The 21352-nt window shown below is 40.4% G+C and overlaps 1 protein-coding gene across 1 annotated transcript in view; it reads left to right on the top strand.

Moving 5' to 3' along the window:
- The first annotated feature begins 3127 nt into the window (after positions 1-3127).
- Positions 3128-21352, top strand: part of capn1 (calpain 1) — a 79011-nt gene continuing 60786 nt past the window's right edge. The window contains exon 1 of the mRNA XM_023949080.2: positions 3128-3280. The gene's annotated coding sequence lies outside the window, so the exon portion shown is untranslated. The remainder of the gene's footprint in view (positions 3281-21352) is intronic.

Here is a 21352-nt window from a genome sequence, read left to right as displayed (position 1 = left end):
TTGTTAAAATGCATTGTTACAACACTAATATATGAATACATCTAAGCATAAATCTTGACTGTAAATAAAAATGTAGACAGGGCTTTGTGGAAAAAATATTTGCACCTCCTTTCTTGTTTTCCTCATTTCTACTAATTTCAGTTCATTCATCTTCATCCTGACTTACAATCTTCCTCCTGAACAATCTTCCCTGCATTGTTCTTTTTTCAATTACTTTTTCAAATATAGTTTAGTTTAGTTTAGTTTATTTTTCCACAGTGTATCAAAAGTAACAAATCCCCTCACAATACAGAACGTGGAAAAAATGGACATCCCCGAAGCAGATGCTTATTATTAGGGGTCCAGCAATAAAAATTCATTTTGCTGCATGTTTCATTTTTACCATTGCATTAGGTTTTATCTTGAAATGTCAATCACACTAGTTTTCATAAAACTTTCAAGGAATCATTGATTGTTTTTCTTGTCTCATTGCAAACAAACCAACCTGTAGCTTCCATAAAAATAAGCCTACTTGACTGTAAATGAATTTGAGAGACCCCAGACACCAAATCAAATGTGCATGATATGTATATCTAAATGCTATTACAAAGATAAAATGTTCAATAAATAACAAAAACAAAAACCAGCTGTATTACAATTAAGCTTTTAGCGACTAGAATATAAAAATATTTATTTTTCTTTTTAAAACAAATTTGAAGAGATACTATGGGGCCAAATTAGGATCATCTTAAAATAAATGAAAAACCAGATTGTTAATTTGAAAAGAAAGTTTAAAATAGTTTAAAACTCGAAAGTACACATTGTTAACTCAAAGGAATAATTGAAAATTTGAAAATAAAATTTTACATTTGAAAAAATAATATTAAATAATATTAAAAAAGATTATACCAGCGATGTACTGCCGCATGTTTTGATGTGAGAACAGCAGTTCTCGCAAACTCAATTCTTTTCTGCTGCCACCCAACCTCAAGGGCTGGGAGCGCCAGTGAAATTGGGTGGGGGATCCCCGCTTTGCTGGCCAGGTGTACCCTTCTTTTGACCAAGAGTAGCCGGGACAAGCTCCAGCAGCACTGTGACCCCAAAAGGGATACACGGGGGTAAGAAAATGGATGAAACAAAAAACAAAATCAAGAAAACTAACTATGAGCTAAGGTAGGCTAACTGGTGGCCGACCGTAGCAATAGTTAAAAAGAAAAACAAAAAGAAAGAACATTAAAAAAAAGGAAGAAAGTTGGATATTCTGATCCAACTGACATTTATTTATTTACTTTGATATTTTTCACTTCAGCAACAGTTGGCTGCCAGTGGTGGAGCAGTGACAGCTCCCCTATGGCAAACAAGTTGCTGCAAACATCCAAACCATTTTAGGATGGTAAACTTATAAAAAAATACTGAAGGCTGCAGAAGTCTTGTGCCCAAAAAAGCAGTCAACCTTTGCCAACATAAGTCTGTCAAGGATCACGATTACAGATACAACATCTCTGAGTAGACTTGGACGGCCAAATGAAGGTGTATAGTTCCAGACAATGTTGGAGTCCACTGGTCACGTGATGTCAGTCTGGTCACTGATGGCGCCCCATCAAAAGTCAGGAAGAAGGCAGGTATTGCCACAAAATTCAGGCAGCCACTCAGGAAAAGATTCTTGGATATTTCTTTGTGTTTTGCACACTTGAATTACAGGGAAATGTGTTGCTGCACAGGATCTGAATCCAGATATTAATGGCCGGGTGAGGTTTGAAGGTTAACTCCAAATTCTTGTTATGTTCACAAATTTTTGCAAGTTTAATTTAGTTTAATTTTTCCTTAATTTGCACAATTACATTTTAAAACAGGCTGTTTCATTTTTCCCATAGCACCCTTTTGAGTTGTCGGATTCAGAGTCAGATGTAAAATATTTAGTCTGTACAAAATTGAGTAGACCAATTTTTTTTTAAAGTGAAATGCATTTTATTTTAGATCCATTGGTCTCTGTTAATGAATGTGTAATAATATGTGATTAGGCTACTATGTTGGAATTTTTTTCAACTGAGCAAAAAACTAAACAAAAACAAAACAAAGCTACAGATAACAGGCTGACCAGAGGTTAATTTGCTTTTGTGTTACTGGTCCGGCCCACTTGTATGACAGATTTTTAGGGCTACCAAAAAAAAAAACCTCTTACATTTACAGTATTTTTTTCTCATAAATTTACGATTTAAGATCTCATAGTTTAACCTGTATGACCTGTATGAAATTCAGAACTTTAAATCATGTAATTTAACTTTTCTTTTTTGTGGCCTTAAAACTTCGTCGTACACTTGAGATCAGATGGGTGGCCCCCGAACCAAAATGAGTTTGACTCCCCTGCATTGAGGCATTTTCCCGCCTGTTTATGACACGACAAAACGCCAGCAACGCCACAACAAAAAGTATCATGAATTGCCAGAAAAAAGGGATAAAGAATGCCATTTTGTCCCAAGATGGGTGCAAAAAAAACGTGTTTTAGAGCGTACAAACCGTGCGTCCAAGACGCTGTTTTCTGGCTGTACTGCATTCTTTACACTGCTTTTCATGGCGATTTATGATTCTTTACACTTGCTATACTGATGGAAGACAGACTGCACTCAGTGTAGTTAAACACGTATTTGCAGTGATCAGATTAGAGGATGTTTGATTGGTTGTTCTGCATGTCAATCAAGTGATGTATTTCACTGCAAGGGTAAAAATTACAATAATTATTCATGAATTTGTATTGAATTTCAGCTGAACATTTTTGTTTTTCATCTTTAACATTAGATCCCTAATTGATCTAATGAGTTTTACAAAAGTGTTACCAGTTAAAAATAAATTGACTAACTTGAAAATGGCCAGGTTAGTATTAATAAGTCAGATAACATATGCTATTCTGGCTGTCTACTCCAAACTTGAAATAGAAATTGTGCTTTAAATTTAAAGTTTTTAGTTTGAAGCATAAAGGTTCTTGAGTTTATTAAAGATAGAAATTTGTAAAATAGAGAAAAAGTTGAAGAAAAGAAGTGGACAGTAACAATTTTTCAACCCAGACTTCCAAAATATCAGTCTACAGCCTTGTTCCTACATTCCTTTATTGACTGGTGCAGAGTTAAGGCCCTCCTCCGTTTCTGTTACCAGGGTGGTGGTGCACATGCGCAGAGCCAGTTGCTCAGAGGTAGCAGGGTGTTTCTAAATCAGTGAGCAGCAGCGAACGGCAAAAAAGCACGCAAAGGACAACAGGAGCTTTAGACGCCAACTGACTGTCAATCATTGCATTACGAAACAAAAGGCAAGTATGCATTTAATTTGATTTAAAAGTACAGTTTGTGTTTTGGGTAAAAAAAAATAGGGTCTAAATCCGAAAATACCCGACACCCTGGCTGTTCCTGCTTAGTTTGCGTACTTTTTGATTCTGAAACTTGCGCAGACTTTCGCTTCCAAACTTTTGTAGTTTCCGTGTTGTCCTTTAGACGTATTTACATCTTTTGTGTCTTTGGAGATTTCTGGTTAAAGCGTAACGCTAGTCCAGCTGTTGGCTCGGATCATCTTGAGGAAGTTTTAGTGTGACATTGGCACATTGGGGGAGCCACACCTTCTATGGACTGGCTGTTATCTGTGTGAAACACAAGTCCGATTAACGTTTGGCCTGCGGAATGAATTGGGAGATAATTGACGGAAAGCAAAGTTTGTGCGTACAATCTGTTTAGTTATCCCGTTTGCATCGTTACTTCAAGAAATGTAGTTTAAATAAAGTGTGAAAGCATTTAATAGATTTTTTTTTCATAATTTTGCAGATGATGAGGAAATGATTCGGTGAAGGAAAATTGTTGATTTGTGTAAAAGTTGTTTCTGATTTGTAAACATTCAATAAAAGCGACGTTAGTTTTTATTTTATTTTATAGAATACCATTATAACACTGAGAACTCAACTCAGTTCAGATCATCTTTCAAGGCAAATGGATTTATCCCATTTTGTTTTTACATAAATCCTGATTCATTGTGTATTTTTTTTAACACAGAAAAGCATTTTCTGTGCTAACGTTTCTTAACAGATGCCCGCCTCTTTAAACTTTGATGAAGGAAAATTCATAAACCTCCCTTTTACAAGTTTCTATAAATCAGCAATTTTATTTGATTGAATCTTTATTCTCTGTAAAATGTTTGCGATTGGTTTAAACTTAAACTTTGTGATGAAGATTTTCCCTTTAACGTCAAAGTGGATGCTACCATATGGATGCTAACTTTAGTCCACCTTTTTAGGTGTAATTGATAAATAAAGCAAAATAAATATTTTGTATATATTTGTATATATATTTGTATATACATTTGTATATACAAATATTTGTATATATATTTGTATATGTATATTTTGTAATATATATTTATTTGCGTGTGTGAAACATTCAAGTCATTTTAGGCAGAGCAAGCAGCTTCTGGTATGTTGGAACAACCTTCTAGATCAGGGGTGGGCAATTCCAGGCCTCGAGGGCCGGTGTGTCTGCATGATTTCCAGATAGTCTTGCCCTACTCATGGCTGATTACCTGGTTAAGTGTGTCCAGCCAATAATCTTGCCCTACTCAAGGCTGATTACCTGGTTCAGGTGTGTCCAGCCAATTGAAACATGCCAGAGCAGGGTATGCTGGAAAACATACAGGAATGCGGCCCTCAGTGCCCACCTCTGTTCTAGATAAATCTGGATTTTGAGGAAAACTTTGAATTTTCTGTAAATGGCAGCTTTGTTTCTTTGAAGTTGATGGCTCCTCTTCAGTTTCCTCACCAGTGTTGCCAGATTGGACGGTTTTCTGGGCGGTTTTGGGGTCGGTTCTGCACCCCCCCCCCCCATGAATATATAATAGTGGACTACGTTAGGCTGTGTGGCTGTTGGAGTTCTACGTACTAAAGCTCCGTGAATGCACCAGGCAGAGACGCTTAATGGAGCGGGCTCTGTCACCTAACCTGTTGTTGGGGGTGTGCCGCCCCGCCTCTTAGAAATTGTGTTCTTTAAAGCTTGACACTGCGGCCGCGTGTGGGAGCAGCTACCAGCTAAAGTCATCGTCTGATTGCTACAGGTTTATTATTATAACATTTTTTTAACTTTATTTTCAGAAATTTTATAATACAAACTTAAACACATGAACCTTCACAGTAACCCTCCCACCCCAACACATAATAATAATAATGAATAAATTTAAAAGAAAATAAATAATAATTAATAAAGGAAAAATGGAAAGAAAAATGTACATCCATGACAGAAGTTTTCAAATGTTTTTCTCTATTTCTCCTATCTGTAGAAACACAAGTACACGTGCAAACACTTATAGACACATGAAACACTTATGGACACATCCAGATACACACACTTATGTACGCATACATCTACATATTCATATTTAGGTTATTTTGCTAAAACAGCAAAGAGGCTTCATTTTAGACTCACATTTTTAACATAATTTGTACAGTAAAGGGTGTCCAAATTTCTAGAAACTTTTCACAGCTGTTCTCCCTGCGGTATCTCAGTTTTTCCAGTTGCAACACAGAGAGCATTTCTCTAATCCAGCCATTAAATGAAGGAGGTTTATCTGATTTCCACTGCAGGAGGATAGTCCTACGGACTTTTGTTGTTGCAAAGGCAACTGCCCTCCCTTTGAATTTACAGACATTGACCTCAGGGAGCAACCCCAAAAACAGAAGTGAGTGGGGAGGGTGGAACCTTCGTCTCACAAATCAGCGAGAGGACCTCAAAAATATTTGTCCAGAAACTCCTTAGTGAGATACAGTTTCAGAACATATGTCCTAGAGAGGCTGGACTTTGTTTGCACCTTAAGGCCTGTTCACACCGGGACAAATTTCGCCTACGATTTTCGCCGACGTTTAACGCCTCGTGACTAAACAAAGGGCACCAATGTGAGTGTGCACACCGACGCGAAAAAACGCCACGCGCCAAAGCGTCAAAAAAAAAAAAACGCCTCGGGTTTGTTTTTTTTTTTTCGACGCGTCGCGTCGAAATCTATTCGACCAATGAGAATTGCGCTTTTGCACACGTGTCTGGAGCTTCTGAAGTTACAGTAAAACACAACTTGGGGGCGCTCAAACACAAAACTGCCTTGCTGAGCACACATACCAGAGAAGAAGATAGACGCCAAGTAGCGTCTACACTGCCGCGAAGAAATAATGACGGACATTCTTAAATATCCCCTTACCAAGTACCAGTTGGAGCTACTGATGCTTGAAATATTCATGTTTTCTTTGTATGATTCTGACAAGCGCGTAAATACTTGCTCTCTTCTTCTGAGTGAAAAGCGACTTTAAGAAGCGTAAAGTTGCGCAGCGCCACCTTGTGTACAGGAGTATTTCTGTTTACATTAAGCGCCATCTAATGTCAGGGAATGAAATTGCATGTTCGCTCGGCTCATCGTCAGCGAAAATCGCCTGGGTGTGAACACAAAAGACGTGGCGAAAAACGCTGGCGAATAACGCCTGGCGAATATTCGTCCCGGTGTGTACGGGCCTTTAGACATGAAGGACTAACATTAGGGTAGATCCTAGAAAGTTTTTCATTCGAATAGTGAAGGCGGTGTAACACTCTAAATTGAATAAGACAGTGTCTCATACAAATGGAACAGGTGTGAATCCGTTCCAAGCAGAGTTGCCAGGATTTTTCTGAAAATGTAACCTCAAGATCTTTTTCCCATGCCAGCCTTGGTCCATGAAAGTGGTTTAATACCCTGGATCCTGTTGTAAATTTTAGATATGTTGCCCTTTGTATGAGGGTTTAAAGCAAGTAACTCTTCAATGGTGTCAATGTGGCAAGCTTCTGAGTGATCAAAATATTTATTAACAAAACTTCTGAGTTGGAGGAATCTGAAAAAGTGGGATCTGGGAATATTGTATTTTTCATGTAGTGATTCAAAGGACATTAGATTTCTTTTGGAAAAAGGTCCTTCAAAAATACCAGCCCATTTTTGTGCCACATCTGGAATGAACATCGATATGAGATGGTGGGAAAAGGGGATTATTAACTAAGGGAGAAAAACGGGAAAGACAAGTAAAGCCAAAGTGCTTTCTAAACTGAAACCATATTTTTAGGTAATATTTTAAAACTGGATTAAGAATCTGGGGATGTGAAATTATAGGGATTGGAGAACTCACAATTGAAACCAGACGAACTGCTGACGCGCTTAGCCCTACTACCCAAAATCCAATATGGTAGCTTACTAATGTTTGCCGCCCAGTAGAAGATATAAAATTAGGTAAGCCTAGACCTCCGGCTGGTCTTGGTATTTCGAGAAACATGTTTTTCAGTCTTGGAACTTTTCTGCACCATATGAAAGATGAGATCATATTATCTATTTCTCTAAACATTGTCTTTGGTAAAAAGAAAGGGATCATTTGGAAAAAATATAAAAAACGGGGGAGGACAGACATTTTAACTATATTAACTCTCACGGCTAAAGAGATTGGTAATAAAGACCAATTCGTCAGATTTTCCTTTATTTCTTCTGACAAAATCTTTAAGTTGAAATGGTAGAGATCTTTATAATTGTGTGTTTTAACACCAAGATAAGTAAATTCTTCAACTCTTTTAAAAGGAAAGGGGGTATAATCTATTGCTGCTGCCGATTCGTTGATTGGAAAGAGATTCCTTTTGGAAACATTTATTGTGTAACCCGATATTTTACTATACAAGTTTAGTGTGTTAAAGAATGCTGGGATGGATTGCGTGGGATTGGTTAAATATACTAAAAGATCATTTGGGTACAAGGAGACTTTATGAATTTCATTATGTCTGAGGACTCCACTGATCCTGTCATCCATTCGTAGGGCAATGGCCAGAGGTTCTATCACCAAATTTGAAAGAAATGGGGATAAACAGCAGCCCTATCTAGTTCCACGATACAGCTGGAAATGGTCAGACGATGTAGCATTAGTACCTACTGAAGCCATGGGTGTAGAATAAATTGTTTTTATCCAGGAAATTACATTATGACCAAATCCAAACTTCTCTAGAGTGATGAATAAAAATTCCCATTCTACTCGATCAAATGCTTTATCCGCATCTAGAGAGATGACAACTTCTGGCTGGTGCACGGAATGGGAAGTGTGCAGCACATTTACCGGGCAGCGCATGTTATAGAATGATTGCCTACCGGGTATAAAGCCTGATTGATCTGGATTTATTATTTTAGGGATTACCGATTCAAAGCGACGAGCTAATACTGTAGTAAAAATTTTATAATCGCAGCATAGTAGACTGATGGCCCGATATGAGCTACACTCGCATGGATCTTTTCCTTTTTTGGGAAGAACGGTGATCCTTGCCTGGTTCATAGTTTGCGGAAATGTTTTAACCGTGTGGATTTCCTCAAAAAGTTTACATAAAGGGGACAATTTAAAGGAAAATGTTTTGTAAAACTCTGCTGGTAGCCCATCTGGGCCTGGTGTTTTACCATTTTGCATAGATTGTATTGCTTGTGCAATCTCTTCACTTGAAAATTTAGAGTCCAATCTGGCTCTGTCCTCAGGGCTTATCTGTGGGATTGTAAGAGGGTCAAAAAAAGTCTGGATCTCGTAGGGGCTAGAAGAAACTTGGGAAGTATAAAGGCTCGAGTAGAATTTTTAAAACTAGTTATTTATGGTCATGAGCGGATTGAACCTTTGTCCCTGTCCCGTACAGATCTCACTTATAGTGCGGCTTGCAGAGGATCGTCTAAGTCGGGCATCGTCAAATGGCGGACTGCGGTCCGAGTCCGGACCGAGTGACGAGTCTGCCCGGACCCGTTAAAATCTTTGATATTAATAAAAATATAAATCATTTGTTCATGCGCAGATAATCTAGTAATTATGACAGGAGCGTCATCAATAGCCAAGCCAATCAAATCGATTGTTTACCTTTCACCAACAGCGAGTGTGAGAGAGAGATAGAGAGGAGATGAGAGAAAATGGCTTGCTCAAAAATGATAAAAGTAGATGCTGAAAACCGAACTTTTAAAGATGAATGGACGGACAAATACATGTTTATTCTGCCTGCAGCCAGTTCTAAACCTTTGTATCTCATATGCTGTGAAAATGTGGCGTTAATCAAAAGTGGCAACGTTAAGCGTCACTATGAGACCAAACACGGGTCGTTTGAGGAAATGTACCCGCAGAAGTCCGCAGTGAGGGCAAGTAAAATCATCGAATTGAAAACACAGTATGACAGGTCTACTCGTGTCATCACGCATGCATTTACCGGGCAGCAACGTGCAAATGAGTGTTCGTTAAAGATCGCGTGGATTTTGGCACAACACAAGAAAGCATTCAGCGATGTGACAGTTGTAAAGGAGTGCTTAAATGCGGCTGCAGAAACTTTACTTGACAGTAAACTAAAAGATGACGTGTAAAAAAAAAAAAACAATCCCATTGTCAGCTACAACAACTAGAAAAACTGAACTATTAGCAGAAGATGTACTGGCACAGCTTGATGCAGCTGTTCAGAACGCAGTATGCATATTCTTAGCCATTGATGAGTCCACAGATGTAACCGATAATGCCCAGCTTTTGGTGTATGTGAGATTTCCTCACAAAGAGAAGAAAGAGATGTGTGAGGACATGTTAGGTTCAACACCACTTGAGACACACACAAGAGGAGAGGATATATATGAGGGGATAAAGGAGATGCTCACAAAAAGAAAAGAGTAATCTGAAGCAAGTAGTGTCAGTCACCACAGATGGTGCACCTGCCATGGTTGGGAGAGAGAAGGGGGCTGTTGCACGGATGAAACAAGACAACCCTGATCTCATAGCCTACCACTGTATCATACATCAGACTGTTCTCTGTGCCATTCTGTCTGAAGAATTGCTGAAGTAATGAATACCATGATGAAACTTATAAACTTACTTAGGGCATCCTCATCCCATCAGCATCGAGTGCTGAGAGAATTTTTAAGGAAATGGATGCAGATGCGAATGACCTACTACTCCACAACAACGTGAGATGGCTGAGTAAAGGCAATGCACTGGAAGGCTTCTGGTCCATCCGAAAGGAAATGGCTGCTTTCTTACAGCAGCTCAAGAGTCAAAAAGCAACACAGTTTGCAAACTTTTTGCAAGAAAAGCACAAGATGGATGTGGTGGCTTTTTTGGTGGACATCACAGGACACCTTAATGAGCTCAATTTAAAGCTGCAGGGTCAGAAAGATTCTATCTGCGATTTGATGAAAACTGTCCACTCATTCCAGATTAAGCTGGACATTTTCAAAGAAGATCTCCAAGCAGATTGTGAGCATTTCCCACAAACAAATTCAGGGTGAGAGAGACATTTCCCCTTATGTCGGCTTCATAGGCAAGCTGATTGGAAAATTCTGTCAACGATTTGACTGCTTCAACCTTGGACACCAGCTCCTCCTGCTAATTGAGAATCCATTCCTTATCAGAGAAATCAGAGGATTTTCAAAGGAGGTGACACGGACCTTCAAGTGGGCACATCCTGGATCTTTGCAGTTAGAGCTCACTGATTTGCAAGCAGATGTTGCTCTAAGAAAGCATTTTGAAACAACTGACTCTGCTACTTTCTGGGTATAGATTGTGCCAGAAACGATGTTCCCTGGTCTAACCAAAGTAGCACTACACACCTTAACCATGTTTGGATCAACTTACAGCTGAGAGACAGCTTTCTCGTCAATGAACATTAATAAAACAAAGTACCATTCTAGGCTCACCAATGAGCATCTTCACATGAGCATGAGACTTGCACTAACCCCATTTAAGCCAAGATTGAAACTGCTGGCAGGACAGTTACATGCCCATTTCTCTCACAAGGAAAGAAAGATTGAAAGGGAGTAAGGAAAAGTTGAAAGGAGAGATGAAAAAGGGAGCTGCTCAAAGTTCTGGACTTTTTTTATTCAGTAAATTCTGCCCTGTTCTATTTTACTTGAAAAGTTTCCTGTGTTATTTTATTTAAAATGTAGTTCATGTTTTAAAAAGGTGGCAGCTCAAATGTCTTTTGTTTATTTTTTTTCTTGAAGATTAAAAGCACTTTTATTTTATTCAAAAGATTTTGAATGTTTTACATTACTTGAAATAGGCCCCTAAGTTCAGGCTGCTCAAACCTGTGTTTGCACTTTTTATTTATTTTATTCAGAATAATTTCAGTGTCTGTTACTTGACATGTAGTAAAGACAACTACAGTATTGTTTTCCATTCAAGTGCCATACAAGTTCAGACTTTTCGGTATGTTAAAAGCATTTTACTTTGAAAACACTTGAAATGTAACAATAAATTATATAGAAATGTATGTGCGTTATTGATTTTATTAACATGAGGGTACATTATGTTAAGTGACAACATAAGATCCAGACCTTTGCTAGGAGAAAATTTTAGTAACTGGACCTTTTTGAATTTTAATTGAATACCCCTGGTCTAAGTTGATGGGATAGCAGTTGACCAACCTTCTCACTGTGCTCATAATAGGTTTGTTTTGTTTTAAGTAGTAACCTCTCAGTTTGTTCAACAGAAATATTATTAAACTCTGACTGTAGTAGTAGTCTATATTTATATAAACGGGGGCTTGGGGAATTGGCATACTTCTGGTTTATTACTTTAATTTGTTGGGACAAGTCTGCAAGGCGACGACAATCTTCTTTTTTTCTCTTTCGGCTTTTCCCATCAGGGGTCGCCACAGCGAATCATCCTTTTCCACCTCACTCTATCATGGACATCTTCTACCCTAACATTAGCCAACTTCATGTCCTCTGTTAAGACATCCATGTATCTCCTCTTTGGCCGTCCTCTTGCCCTCCTGCCAGGCAGCTCCACCTCCAACATCCTTCTACCAATATATCCACTATCCCTCCTCTGAACATGTCCAAACCATCTCAGTCTGGCTTCTCTGACTTTGTCGCTAACACAGGCAACATGAGCCGTCCCTCTGATGTACTCGTTCCTTATCCTGTCTAACCTGGTCACTCCTAAGGAGAACCTCAACATCTTCATCTCCGCTACCTCCATCTCAGCCTCTTGTCTCTGTCTCACTTCTTCCGTCTCTAACCCATAGAGCAGAGCTGGTCTCACCACTGTCTTATACACCTTTCCTTTGAGTCTTGCTGACACTCTTCTGTCACACAACACTCCTGACACTTTCCTCCACCCGCTCCAACCTGCCTGCACTCGCCTCTTCACCTCTTTTCCACACTCCCCATCACACTGAACTGTTGACCCCAAGTACTTAAACTCCTGCACCTTCTTCACCTCAGCCCCTTGTAACCTAACGCTTCTACCTTGATCCCTCTCGTTCAGACACATGTATTCTGTCTTACTACGACTGACCTTCATGCCTCTTCTTTCCAGAGCAAACCTCCACCTCTCTAGCTGTTCCTCCACCTGATCTCTACTCTCACTGCAAATTACAATGTCATCCGCAAACATCATTGTCCAGGGAGATTCCTGTCTTACCTCGTCTGTCAGCCTGTCCATCAGCATAGCAAACAAAAAAGGACTCAAAGCTGATCCTTGGTGTAGTCCCACCTCCACCTTGAACTCCTCTGTCTGACCCACAGCACATCTCACCACCGTCATACTTCTCTCATACATGTCCTGAACTACTCTGACATACTTCTCTGCCACTCCAGACGACCTCATACAGTACCACAGCTCCTCCCTCGGCACCCTGTCATACGCCTTCTCTAAATCTACGAACACACAATGCAGCTCCTTCTGACCTTCTCTGTACTTTTCCATCAACATTCTCAAAGCAAAAATGGCATCAGTGGTGCTCTTACGGGGCATGAAACCGTACTGCTGCTCACAAATCTCCACCTCTTTCCTAAGCCTGGCTTCCACTACTCTTTCCCACAGCTTCATTGTGTGGCTCATCAACTTTATTCCTCTATAGTTGCTGCAGTTCTGCGTGTCACCCTTGTTCTTAAAGATCGGAACCAGAACGCTTCTCCTCCATTCCTCAGGCATCTTCTCACTCTCTAAAATCCTATTGAACAACCTCGTTAGAAATTCCACTGCTGTCTCTCCTAAGCACTTCCATACCTCCACAGGTAGGTCATCAGGACCAACAGCCTTTCCGCTCTTCATCCTTTTCAGAGCCTTCCTAACCTCATCCTTTCCAATCTCTGCTACTTCCTGCTCCACAACAACCACATCTTCCTCCCTTCTTTCCCTGTCATTTTCCACGTTCATCAGCTCCTCAAAATACTCCTTCCATCTTTTTTGTACACTCTCCTGAGTTGTTAGCACCTTTCCATCTCTGTCCTTAATCACCCTTATCTGTTGCACGTCCTTCCCATCTCTGTCTCTCTGTCTGGCTAGCCTGTACAAGTCCTTTTCTCCTTCCTTTGTGTCTAACCTGTCATATAGCTCATCGTAAGCTTTCTGTTTGGCCTTTGCCACCTCTCTCTTCACTTTACGCTGCGCTTCCTTGTACTCCTGTCTACCTTCCTCAGTCCTTTCTACATCCCACTTCCTTTTAGCCAACCTCTTCCTCTGGACGCAGTCCTGTACTTCCTCATTCCACCACCAAGTGTCTTTACCGTCTTTCCTCTTTCCAGATGACACACCTAGCACCTTCCTACCCGTTTCCCTGATAATTTCTGCTGTAGTTTCCCAGTCATCTGGAAGCTCATCCTGACCACCCAGGACCTGCCTCAACTTCTGCCTAAATTCCTCACAAGTTTCTTCATTCTGTAGCTTCCACCACTTGGTCTTCTTTTCTGTTTTCCCTCTCTTCTTCTTCCTGACCTCCAGAGTCATCTTACACACCACCATGCGGTGCTGTCTGGCTACACTCTCTCCTACCACCACTTTGCAGTCATTAACCTCTCTCAAATGACCTCGTCTGCATAGGATGTAGTCCACCTGAGTACTCCTACCTCCACTTCTGTATGTCACTCTATGTTCCTCTCTCTTCTGGAAGTAAGTGTTGACTACCGCCATTTCCATCCTCTTCGCAAAGTCCACCACCATCTGTCCCTCCAGATTCCTTTCCTTCACACCAAACCTGCCCATCACCTCCTCATCACCTCTGTTGCCCTCACCAACATGTCCATTAAAGTCTGCTCCAATAACAACTCTCTCTCCTCTGGGGATACTCTCTATGACCTCATCCAACTCACTCCAGAATCTCTCCTTCACTTCTAACTCACAGCCAACCTGTGGCGCATACCCACTGACTACATTCACCATCACCCCTTCAATTTCTAACTTTAGGCTCATCATCCTGTCTGAGACTCTTTTCACCTCTAGAACACTGTTTACAAACTCCCCCTTCAGAATCACTCCTACCCCGTTTCTCTTCCTATCAACACCATGATAGAACAGTTTGTATCCTCCTCCAATACTACGTGCCTTGCTGCCCTTCCACCTTGTCTCCTGCACACACAGTACATCTACCTTCCTTCTCTCCATCATGTCTGCCAGCTCTCTGCCTTTCCCTGTCATTGTGCCAACGTTAAGAGTCCCTATTCTCAAACCTATGTTCCTGCCCTTTCCCTTCTCTCTCTGGCCACGGACCCTTCTGCCTCCCCTCTTTCTTCGACCAACAGTAGTCAAATTTCCACCGACACCCTGTAGGTTAACAGCATCGGTGGCGGTCGTTGTTAACCCGGGCCTCGACCGATCCGGTATGTCTAAAGTGTTGTGGATGATTCGCATGGTTATTTTGGCAATTTTTACGCCGGATGCCCTTCCTGACGCAACCCTCTCTATTTATCCGGGCTTGGGACCGGCACAGAAGTTACTGGCTTGCAACCCCTGTGGCTAGATTCTGCAAGGCGACGACAATGCTTTTTTTTTTTTCTCATGAGCCGCAAAAGAGATAATTTGTCCCCTGAGATAAGCTTTAAGTGCCTCCCAGATAGTAGTAACCGAAATGCCAGGTGTGGTATTATTCTGAAGGAAAAAATCAATTTGGTCTGATATATATCTTTGGAAGGGGTTTATTAGACAATAACATTGGATCCAAACGCCATGTGCGTCGAACTGCCATGTTTTCTGGGAAGATTAGGTCAGACTGAACAAGGGACTGATCAGAGATCACTATATACTATGATATTGACAATTAGTTATTAAAGAAAGGAACCTTTGATCAATTAGAAAGAAGTCTATTCTAGAATATGACTGGTGGACAGGCGAAAAGAATGAATATTGTCGGGTAGTTTTATTGGTTTGTCTCCAGGGATGAAATAGTTTGTAGAAATCCATAAAAGATATAATTGAGTTTGCAGATTTGGATAATTTAGATGGGAACTTTGGACTTGATCTGTCAACATCTGGCTTCAAAACAAAATTAAAATCTCCACCCAGTATTAAATGGTGTGTGGTTGACACAGGGAGGTTAGTGAAAAAAAATTATAGAAAACTGTGGATCATCCCAGTTTGGGCCATAAACGTAAGCTAGGATCACCTCCATCCCAAACAATTTCCCCTCAACTATGACATATCTACCTTTGGTGTCAGATACAGTTTTTGTCTGCGTAAATGGCACAACTTTTCTGATTAGTATGACTGTACCTCTAGAGCGATTTTCATAGTTAGAATGGTAGGTTTGACCTATCCAGTCTTGTTTCAATTTTGAATGTTCGTTTAAGTGTAAATGGGTTTCCTGCAGAAATATGATATCTGGTTTGAAAGTTTTCAGGTGAGAAAAAAACTCTACTGCATTTTATAGGATGCTGTAAACCCTTTACATTCCAGCTAATAAAACGAGTTGGATCTGGGAAACCCAGTTTAGGTCTTCTCATAAAGCAATAAACAAGGAGATAGATGTGTCTCTGTCATGGAGTACAAAGTAAGAAAAAAAATGAAAAAAAGAAGCAATAAAAGTGTAAAGTAAAAGACAATGGGGTTGGGTGATGTCCCCTAAATTGGCAGTTGACGATGTTTGCAGTCAACCATCGGGATGGATGATGGTATTGACGGGGGGGAGGGCGTGTAATTTATCGTTATTATACAATTATTATTCGTTATTTTACTTTATTTATTTTATTTCCCAACTAATGAATCATCTGCGATGATCCAGTATAAACTGAGGGAAGTGACTTTAACAAAACAAAAACAAACATAATAGAAAAGAAGTACTCTGCTCCTGCGCTTAATTAGTCAGTCAGGTGGACCGGTGGAGAGAGCGACCGCGTCTGAGCTGAGCAGACGGACTCATAACTTTGAGTTTGAGGGGAAGATGCTTTGTTATGTGTGGGAGACTAAGGACTGTGATCCGTCTCACAGCTCTACGTGAACGAGCTACCGAACTCAAACCGGGTGTCCCGGTAAAAGTGTGTGTCCCGGGCAAAGCTCGGTCGGACCGTCAGGTCATACAGCGGCTTTAGGGCGGAGGGTGGCAGAAATGTCGCTCAGTCCTTAGAAACCATTCAAACAATCACCTGGATTTTTGTGTTGTTTTGTCGTGTCCCGAGAAAATAAAGGCTGATGTTGTTCCCACATATTTACGTGCAGCCAAGATGCAGCCTATCCCGCATGGATTTATGTTCACCCAAGCTAATGTTGTTAGCCCGTGTTAGAATACTGCTAATAAGTTAACACAGGATACTTTCCGGCTCCGTTCTTCAACAGAAAAACCACTGACCACACGGATTAAAATTAAAAGGATGAGCGAACAGGGGCTTCATAATAACCGTAACATTAATAAAAGCACATTTAGGAGATAATCTCGTATATTACCAAGGTGACGTATCTATGTATGTAGCCGCTGGGCGTAACTAATGTTCTTTACCGGTATACTACTGCGCATGTGCGAATGATTTATTCCGACCGAAAGTGTGACCCATGTGAACGTTTTTTTTATAAACTGAAAACTTTTTTCTGGGCCCATCTACACGGTTGGATTCAAATCTGACCATTGATCCGATCAAGTTATTTTGCACATGTAACCGCGGCTTATGGTGTCGACTCGCAGCGTGGCGGGGGCGTGGCATCACGATGGTGGCTCCCCATCGTGATGTCAGTCACCCACCATCGTCCATCGGCACAACCCGAAAAGACAATAATGTAAAATCCCCAAATGAGTGCCAATCTCCCCAGAACAAACAGAACAAAGTAGTGGAGCTCACATCCACATTCCCACTACATGCAAAGTTTGCACTAAAGTGCTCAGGGTGTACCAGCTCATCTGCTAAGCGGAGCAGAACAAAAAAATTCCACCCAAATAAATAAAAAATTTAAGTGGATATAATAAGGCACGCATAAAGATACAACCAAAGCCTGGAATAAAAATGTTGGAACCTATTTTCCTGATTAAGCATCTAAACCAAAATAAATATACATGTGTGAATATAAATACAGGCATGAACACAATTCCCTTTTCAAACTCCCATAATGACACAGAACGTAGTGTAAAGCTATAGGGAACAGGTTTATTATTTTGAAGAGTTCTGCATGGTAATCATGTTTCCATGTTTGAGTTAATAAAATCATCCCAGAGAGAGTCTCTGCTTCAAAAGCAGCTTTGAAAGCTGCGTCTTAATCTGACGCCCATGTATGAGGTGCCGTGTAGGACATTATTCAGAATTAGCATTCATAAACACATATGAAATCTCTCACACACACTAGTGAAATGCTTGTATACATACAACTGAAAATATATTCATTCACATACACATGTGAAATCTCTCACATACACATGTGAAAATGCTCTCACACACACTATCGAAAATGCTCTCACACACACTACTGAAAATGCTCTCACACACACTACTGAAAATGCTCTCACATACACTACTGAAAATGCTCTCACACACACATGTGAAAATGCTCTCACATACACTATCGAAAATGCTCTTACAAACAGTACTGAAAATGCTCTCACATACACTACTGAAAATGCTCTCACATACACTGCTGAAAATGCTCTCACATATACATGTGAAAATGCTCTCACACACAGTACTGAAAATGCTCTCACATACACATGTGAAAATGCTCTCACACACACTACTGAAAATGCTCTCACACACACATGTGAAAATGCTCTCACATACACATGTGAAAATGCTCTCACATACACATGTGAAAATGCTTTCACACACACTACCAAAATCCTCTCACACATACTACTGAAAATTTCGATAGAAACATTTCAGTAGAAACGGAAGTTGGCTGATTATCGCGAAATTTAACGGCATTCAAAAGCGTTGCTATGGTGATGTGTATCGGCAGCCTGCACTAGAAATTTCCCAGAAGTCTCTACGAAAAACCAGAGTGGATCTATGGAGAGGGCTGCATTGGGATTGGGTCCCGCCGGGTCCGCAGTCCAGCAGTTGACCCCGCCCCCCTCTTAGAAATTGTGTTCTTTATAGCCTGATACCGCGGTCACGTGTGGGCGGAGCTACCAGCTAGAGGTTATGGTCTGATCGCTGCATGGAGCGATGTGTGCAATTTATTATTTTGAAGAGTTCTACTTCGTAATCATGTTTCCATGTTTGAGTTCATAAAATCATCCCAGGGAAAGTCTCTGCTTCAACTCCCGCCCGCGTTTTCATCTCTCTGACAGAGTTTGAAGCCAAAGCCCCTCCCCCGCCTCTTTACCAGCTTCTCCTCTCTACCTGTTCACCTGTTCATATCCTCTGCAGCTGAGAGCTGTTTTTCCCCGCGCTCCCAGTGTATTCTACAGAGAGCACGCACGATAGTTGGGGCAGCAGAAGAATGAAAGAGCTGTGACTCTATCTGGCAACACTGCGCTGGATGAGGAAGGAAGGTGCAGGTTTCCTGGCAGGGACATGATGTCAATTGATAAAGCAGAAAAGGACCTCAAACGAGCTTCATCGTGAGACACGCATGGTGTTCAGATCTGCGTGCCGATGCCCAACTGAGGCTCAAAACAGCAAAAACGGGAAATGGCTGAAGCTAAAAAAAAAAGTATTTTTCCATCAGGAAAAAATTAATTCATAGATTTTCAGCTCTGTTGAACCATTACAAGGTTTTTTTTACTTTGACCTGCATCTTTACCAGCTGGTTTAGCGCGCTTCAGGCCGTCTGTCTGCACGCGCACACACGCACACTTTTAACCGAACAGGATTTGTGAAAATATATTTAATAATTAAGTTGCACATTACACAAAGGAGGAATGCATGAAAAGATGAGGCTGGAGGAGGGACATGAATCTCTTTAATAATATCAATACCAATACCTGTTTTATTTCCTGCGGGGCGGGGGACGATACAAAATGATCTCACGAAAAACGGTTGAATTATTGCCATGAACACGGACAGATTTATATTCAAAGCCATTTTTAGTAAGGTGTAAGAAAACTACAGAAAAAAATGCCTCCTCGCAAGAGCCGGTTAATCGTTCAGCGGCACAAAAACAAAAAATAAATATTGGCATGAACAAATAACTTGGGGGTTTATTTATGAACAAATACATTAAATCAACACCAAAGTGTTTGTATTTTAATTATTTAAAAATCATCCACGTTTTCCATGATCAGAACACAGCAGTCTTTGTAAAATGTCCATATTTATTGTGTTTTCACTCTGACAAATAGGTGTCATTCTCTGCGTTAAATAGGAGTAGTTCGCCTCCAGACCAGGTGGAAGCGGTAATGCGCCAATTTGTTTTCGTGTCAAGCACCTTATGAACAACACCCGAAAGAAAAAAGGAGTGATCATGGGTGTCCAAATTGCTTTTAAAATTCAGAGAACTATATAGAGAACTATATAGTGCTGCACTATCTAGGGTTTTTGTAGTTAGGGATTAGGGCGGGAATTCGGACACAGGTTCGTTTCCACTGAAATGCCTTCCGTCGACCAACTTCGTTTCTAACAATAAAGTTAAAAAAAAACTGTCTCTACTGAAATGCCTTCCGTCGTTTCTATTGAAAATTTCAGTAGTATGTGTGTGAGTATTTTGGTAGTATGTGTGAGAGCATTTTCAGTAGTGTGTGTGAGAGCATTTTCACATGTGTGTGTGAGAGCATTTTCACATGTGTGTGTGAGAGCATTTTCACATGTATATGTGAGAGCATTTTCAGCAGTGTATGTGAGAGCATTTTCAGTACTGTGTGTAAGAGCATTTTCGATAGTGTATGTGAGAGCATTTTCACATGTGTGTGTGAGAGCATTTTCAGTAGTGTATGTGAGAGCATTTTCACATGTGTGTGTGAGAGCATTTTCAGTAGTGTATGTGAGAGCATTTTCACATGTGTGTGTGAGCATTTTCACATGTGTATGTGAGAGATTTCACACGTGTATGTGAATGAATATATTGTCAGTTGTATGTATACAAGCATTTCACTAGTGTGTGTGAGAGATTTCATATGTGTTTATGAATGCTAATTCTGAATAATGTCTTACACGGCCCCTCATACCCATGTTTCCATCTCTCTGACAGAGTTTGAAGACAAAGCCCCTCCCCCGCCTCTCTACCTTTTCATATCCCCTGCAGCTGTTAGTTGTTTTCCCCCGCGCTCCTACAGTGTGTTCTACACAGGGAGCGCAAAATATGGTCATCATAGCAGCAGTTTAACACGATAGTCGGGGCGCTCCGGATAAAAGAGCGGCACGCAGGTTATAGCGAGGATATAGCGGGTTGAGAAAATGAATGGAAAGCCGGTCCGCTGAAGAAATATTCAATACTGTAATCATTTTATTATTAGTCTGAACTATCTTTTATTTTGAGAAATCTTTTATTTTGAAAAATCACCGGCTCGGGTGCTAAATAAGTCCAGTAGGAGAAAAAAATCAACAAAAGCTGTGTATTCTTGTTTCTCCTGAATGTTTTATTCCTTTGCCTTGATCTTATATATATATATATATATATATATATATATATATTAGGGCTGCACGATATGAGGAAAACTTGCGATATGCTATATTAGAGATTAATATTGCGATAACGATATAATTTGCGGTATATAAAAAATAGAAAAATGCCAAAAACATCATTCCCATTTCATTAGAAACAGTTTAAAATTACACTCGAAATGACCCTCATTGACATAGGTGAAAAACATCTAACATAATAGGCCTCCATCTGATTGGTAAACAATGGGAAGGCGTCCATCTGATTGGTCAAAGCATGAAGGGATTTATTTGATTCATTAAAAGCTTCAAGCTGCCATAAGATTGTTTTAACACATTTTGGGTTTACGATTTATTGCGATATTCGCAGTCTTTTGCGATATACCTATTGCAGAGCTGGATATTGCGATAACGATAAATTTGCGGTATATTGTGCAGGCCTAATATATATATATATATTATAAAAAAAAAAAAAAAGCCCCTCTCACCCTCCGCGGGTGGTTTTCTCCTCCAAGCTCGGGTCCTCTACCAGAGGCCTGGGAGCTTGAGGGTCCTGCGCAGTATCTTAGCTGTTCCTAGCACTGCGCTTTTCTGGACTGAGAGGTCTGAGGTCTTTCCAGGT

Source organism: Oryzias latipes, chromosome 18 (assembly GCF_053564925.1).
Source record: "Oryzias latipes strain Hd-rR chromosome 18, Olatipes_Hd-rR_3.1".
Classification (NCBI taxonomy): Eukaryota; Metazoa; Chordata; class Actinopteri; order Beloniformes; family Adrianichthyidae; genus Oryzias; species Oryzias latipes.
Note: the sequence above shows the minus strand (reverse complement) of the source record. Positions and strands in the feature narration are given on the sequence as shown.